General features: G+C 45.4%; 1 non-coding gene across 1 annotated transcript; it reads right to left on the bottom strand.

The window, feature by feature from the left end:
* Positions 1-1484: 1484 nt before the first annotated feature.
* LOC111763879 (small nucleolar RNA SNORA15) lies at positions 1485-1624 on the bottom strand. The gene has a single exon (XR_002796622.1). It is a non-coding gene; the product is annotated as a small nucleolar RNA SNORA15 (small nucleolar RNA).
* Between the last annotated feature and the right edge of the window lie 4376 nt (positions 1625-6000).

Here is a 6000-nt window from a genome sequence, read left to right as displayed (position 1 = left end):
TACCTTAGACTTTAATTAATAACCAATGGAACTTACTCTATGTATTTAAGAGGGCAGATTTACATTTTTTCACTTAATTTCAATAAATATGAACTTAGAATTTTTATTTGTTAATTTGATATCATTATCTTGATACCTGAAGTTATACACTGAGCAAATAGGCAAACATGAATAGTTTGACACAGAAACACAACTTAGTTACTTAAAACTTTCATTCTTTTACAAAACAAGTTTAACAGTAAAACAACATTTGAAAGATCTTCTTGAAGGCTTTTTTCTCCAATTTACACTATGATGATGCAGTTTTACACAATAATTTTGTTCCTTAATTAATGCCTTATAACTAAAATGTCCCTGATGCTTTCATACAATTTTCCTTTGCTTCAGAACTTTATATTTTACTTTGACTTTAGCAGACTTTGGATGAGCAAGACTAATTATATGTATATTCACTGAAGCTATTGAAGCCTCAGGCAAACTGATTTCTCTCACTTTTAGGAACCCCGACATTCAAGGCAGGAGGCCTCCTTCACTTCCCAGTTCTAGGAGATAAAAGGACTCTGGCAGCCACTGGACTGGAAGAGTGGACGTTCAACCCCGACGGTCAAGAATTCCACCAGGCAGCAATTTAGTCCAGACTTGGAGCTATGAGAGAAAGCAGGGTCACTAATACCAGTAGGACAGGAGACAGGGATGTCTCAAGTTTGCTTTCTCCTGAGCTATGGGGTAGAAGCTGTTATGAAATGACCATAAGCAAAGGCAAGGAATGAGGCTAGGCTTGAAGTGACCATAAATGAAGGTACGGTCAGTTTAGAATTTACACTTACAATAGTAGGTTTAGGCTAAATCCACCCAAATATAATTTGCTATTTTCCTTCTGCTATTTTATAGTATAAAGGCATCTATAAATAATATTAACTCTGAGTTACAGTTTCTAGTAAGTTTTTACCTTAAGGTGAATTGGGTACCTTTATTAATCAAGCCACAAGAATTTTATTAGTAACAACTTTGTGAAGTTTTTCTGCTTTTATAGCAATTTAATAAATTTCACTTGTGATTTATGCATTAAATCCACTAGCAAGACAGTATTGACAGTTAAAGATTCATTTTTAGGTTAACCTTTCACTGTTATCCAATTTTTAACAAGTGAACCCCAAATCTGATTTTCTAGGCACAAGTAAACTGACAAAGTTAAACACAGATTTCAAAGTTGAACACAAGGTTATGCACAAATTAAAACAGGAGAGAATTTTATACCTTTAGTATCTCTAGGAACCCTTCAGTGTTAACTGATGGCACATGAGGTTTCTTAGTTTCCAGGAGAGGTTTAGTAACCAGTCTGGATTTTGATTTCTATTCACAATTTTTATAGGCACAACTGAGTTTAAACTGAGAAGTTTGAGGTTTATTTCCTCATTTCTTTAAGGAGACAAGACAGGAGGTTTCTGGGCCTCAGATTTATCTGTTCTCTTTTCTTTTTTTTAATTTGTATTCACCTTTAATAACGATATGCTATGAAGAAGACTTAGCATACCATCATAACAATTTTAAAGGGAAGACTACATTTTTGCATGGTGTCTGGCTGTGTAAACTACTGATAAAAGAACACAGTATTCGGCTATGCCTTATTCTCTTTTCTTACACTGGTTTAACTGGAATTCAGAGTTCCATACAGAGGCTGCTCTTGGCTATACTGTGGCCATGTGGACCAGCTGTCAGCAGAACTTCCTGATTCCTAAGAGACTCCTATGGGGAGTTTGCTGGCATTATTCTAGGAAGAATGAAGAAGCACCTTTTAGTCAACCATTCTGGTGTTCCAGAGTCCTAGTCTGACTAAAATTCACCATTCCACATAATTTGGAGCTGAAGCCCTGTCTCAGCATCCTGAGAATTTTAATTTTCACAGCTTAACTGGCCCACAAGCATCCTTGTGGGTAGGTCTTGGAGGTATCTGATTCCAGATATCAGATCATTGAGCCCAAGCAGAATTGGTGGGAGGCCTGAGCAGTGGCCCCAAATCAAAGCACCCGAGATGTCCATCCCAGGGGATATTTGGCTGCTCTCTGAATGGATGGGCCACGGTATGGGAGCCATTCCGTTTCCTGCTTTGGTTCTTGGCATCCCTACATTCCAGGGTCCAAGACAGACTCACCCAAATAGAAGTTCCTGAGTTAAATCTCAGGAAACATTTGGCTGCTCTCTGATTCCTGCCACCCCAGGGAATCGTGGAGCCCCTGCTGCTGGGCGTTCCCAGGGCAGTCCTGGACTTGGGAGACAGGCTGACTAGATTTCAACCTGAAGCTGCTGAGCCAAATGGTGCTTCTTCCTTCTATCCTTCCAGAAGTCTTAGACTGCAGTCTTAGTTCTGTGACTTTACGTCTGATAGTTTCCCAGTTAAACCAGCCATCAAACGGTCATTAAGTGATTAGAGGTTAATTGTTCTAGCTAACAGGCTTTGGGGCACTGAGGCAATAGTTTCTTTGCTAGGCAAAGGCATTATCCCAGTTTCACAGCTTTTAAAACATTCCAAAGCATTCTAACCAAACCTGCAAAGAGAAATTCAGTAGCAAGAGAAAGGTAAAACATGGGTAAGGGTAAAATATGCAAGGGTATCATGGCCTGTGACTGCCTTGGGGAAGGGAGCTTCCACGGCATTCATTTTGGCTTTGCCCACTGCCTTCCTACTTCATTCCCCCAGGTAGCTGGGTGTGGTCAGATGGGAATGCTGCTTGCAAAGGCCTGGACCTGGTGGGAGGGATAAGCCCTCGGTTCTCTGCCATTGCCACATACCCCCCAGGAGAGAGGGCGGGAGAAGGCAATGACAGTCAAGTCCAAGGACAAAGACTGGCTGCTAAAATGACTTGAAAGAGCTTTGCAGGGCCCAGTGCTCTCTTGGGGAACCTCCCTCTTGGCAGGGCCATGATTTAAGCCACTGCCCTGTGACCCAGCTGTCCCAGCTGGGGTCAGATTTCATAAGCCTGGGCACATGGCACAGACATGGAGAATTCCTGAGCCTCAGCCCCTTCCATCCCAGGATTACGTCATTTGGGGTCTCATAGGCAAACCCATTTAAAATAGAGAACAAAAGGAAGGCATTAAACAAGCTGTAGGCCATAGTTTCACTCACCAATAAACTCCTGGCTGGCTCACCAAATTTGTTACTGGATTTTATTTAGGTTCTTGACTATGCTGCAAAAATTAATTTTAAGAGCACACCAGTGAGTTAGGCCAGTAATTTATTCAGGTAGGGAGGGAAGAGAAATGGGAGAAAATAATAGGTCAGGGGTTCTAGGTAGAGAGGAAGGGGGTGAAAAGGGATAAAGAGGGCTGATTTACAAGCTACAATTTCCCATTATAGATTATAAATGCCCAGGTTTACTTGTGTGGTCACGTGGCAGATGAAAAATGGAGAGAGCAGAGCGCAGAGGGGAGGAATGGGTCCAGAGGCAAGAGAGCAGGATGTGCAAGCAGGCCTCACAGCCTGCTTTATAAACTATTAATTATTCCACCCCTTTGCTAATGGCAGGGGAGGGGTTCCAACTATTTGCTGTTTTGATTGATTACCCCACCTATTAATCCCCCAGTGAGGATGTAATGATAAAGTCCTTGGGGAATATCTGGGGCTTCTCCTGGCTTCCAGAAGAAATCTTTGTTCATAGCAGAATCTTGGGGGTAGGGGTCTTCCAGCAGCCATCTTGGGGGCTATTGATGTCCACATGGACTCTCTGCCAGGTTCCAGATCCGTCTATTGATTCCCTATTTCACTAGCCTGCTTCAGATGTTTCCACCATCACAGGAAGTTCTTTTGGACAATGCTGGTCTAGCGCAGTAGTTCTCAGCTCTGGCTGTCTACTGGACTCTCCTGGGAGCTTTCAAAAAGCACTGATGCCCACGTACCCCTACAGAGGTTCTGAATGGCAACCAGGGCCGAGAACTGCTGCTCTGAAGCTCCACCTGCATCATCTACCAGGAGGCACTCAGTTTTGAGTTCAGGTCTTTAAAAAATATATATATATATATTTATTTATTTATTTTTATTTATTTCTCTCCCCTTCCCCTCTCCCCCAGTTGTCTGCTTTCTGTGTCCATTCGCTGTGTGTTCTTCTGTTACCGCTTCTATCCTTATCAGTGGACCTTATCAGATCTGTTTCTTTTAGTTGCTCATCTTGTTGTGTCAGCTCTCCGTGTGTGGCGCCATTCTTGGGCAGGCTGTGCTTTCTTTCGCGCTGGGCGGCTCTCCTTATGGGGCGCACTCCTTGCGCGTGGGGCTCCCCTATGTGGGGGACACCCCTGCGTGGCAGGGCACTCCTTACACATGTCAGCACTGTGCATGGGCCAGCTGCACACAGGTCAAGGAGGTCTGGGGTTTGAACCACAGACCTCCCATGTGGTAGGCGGACGCCCTATCCATTGGGCCAAGTCCGCTTCCCTGAGTTCAGGCCTTTTGTGAGTGTTTGCACCGTGCCCCCAGCCTTGGCATTGTGGGATTTGCTCCGTTGTCACAGCTGGGCTGCCCTGGACCGGATGAAACAGTGGCTTGTCCTTTCTCATGGAGCTGCCCAGGGGGAGGGGGAGAGAGGGCATGACCCCAGCAGGGTCATGGTCATGGGATGTGGGTTAGGACTCAGCACACAGAGGCCTCCCATCTGACTTGAGTGGACTGCCAGTTCTGTGTCCTCACGCTTCCTAGAAACCAGCCTCCGTGACATCACTGGCCCCCAGAATCACCATGGCAGCCCCGGTTGCGGTACTCACTTACTTGCAACATCAGTAATGTTCACCCAGGGTGACTTTGAGTCCATGAAATGCAGGCTTCAGACCAGAATGGCCACCGCTCTGGAGAGAAGCATGGAGAAGGGTGGGTTGAGGGCTTGAGGCCCCACTGGACTTCCCTGCTCTGGGGTGTGCCCTGTCCTTAGGGAAAGTTGACCTGCAAGGGTACACCAACTCCACAGTGGATGCCACTGGGGTCCATGAGAGCAGTAGGCTCCCTGAGCTGGGGCACCTGGAGGGGTCATTCCCACAATAGGTAGGCCTGGGGCTCATAGCCCCACAACGGTGGGGCTCCCTTGGCTCATATCAGCTCTAGGATGGAACGTGTGGCTCCCTGACCCTTTGGGTCTGATTCCCAGGAATCACAATCTGGACTTACTCCTGACCCCACTTTTGTCCTTGCTCCCCAGATATGCCATTTTCAGTCCTGTCACTGTTGTAGCAGCAGAGAGAAGTCGGTGATCGTGGTACTGAGGGCCAGGACACAAGACTCTTCTGAGAAGGAAGGTTTATCATGACCAGCCGAGCCCGGTGGACTTCTGTTAAAAAACTGAGCCTCAAGCAAGATTTCCAGGTCCTTTTTATACAGAGGTTTTAGGAGTGGGGGTCAAGAGGTGATGTTGACAAAGAAAGGACTTTCTTTGTTAGTTTCTTAGAGTTTCAGGGTTTGTTTGGATACCAGGTAAGCTTGGATTAATATACAGCCCACATACCAGGTAAACTTGGATTAACATATCGCCCACATTCCATCTGGATGTAAGTTCGAATACACATTCAGGCTATATCCTTCCTGAATATTCAAAGCCTATAGAGTCTATATCACTTAATTGACTTTCCGGAAACTAGGAAAACTTGGATACAAAATTAGATAAGTTTGAATGCATGGACAGGCCATATTATCACCAGAACTGCATCACATTGAATAATGTCCCCCCAAAATTCGTGTCCACTGAGAGCCTGTGAATATGCCCTTATTTGGAGATATGGTCTTGGCAGATGCAGTTAAGTTGAGGGCATACTGGATTAGGGTGGCATTGCACCAGGATGGAAACATCCCTGCCAGAGGGGGGCTTGAAAAATAAGCCCCCTCCCCATTCCTTCAGCCCCAGGATTTCCTCAATATGGAAGCCTTTCTAAGGCGTGTGTCCTCCCAACACGGAGGCCCAGGCTGAAGTGAAGACAATCTAATGGAGGTGGAGTTTAGGGGGTTAGGGCCCCGCCAAGTCA

The sequence above is a fragment of the Dasypus novemcinctus genome, chromosome 26, assembly GCF_030445035.2.
Source record: "Dasypus novemcinctus isolate mDasNov1 chromosome 26, mDasNov1.1.hap2, whole genome shotgun sequence".
NCBI lineage: Eukaryota > Metazoa > Chordata > Mammalia > Cingulata > Dasypodidae > Dasypus > Dasypus novemcinctus.
Note: the sequence above shows the minus strand (reverse complement) of the source record. Positions and strands in the feature narration are given on the sequence as shown.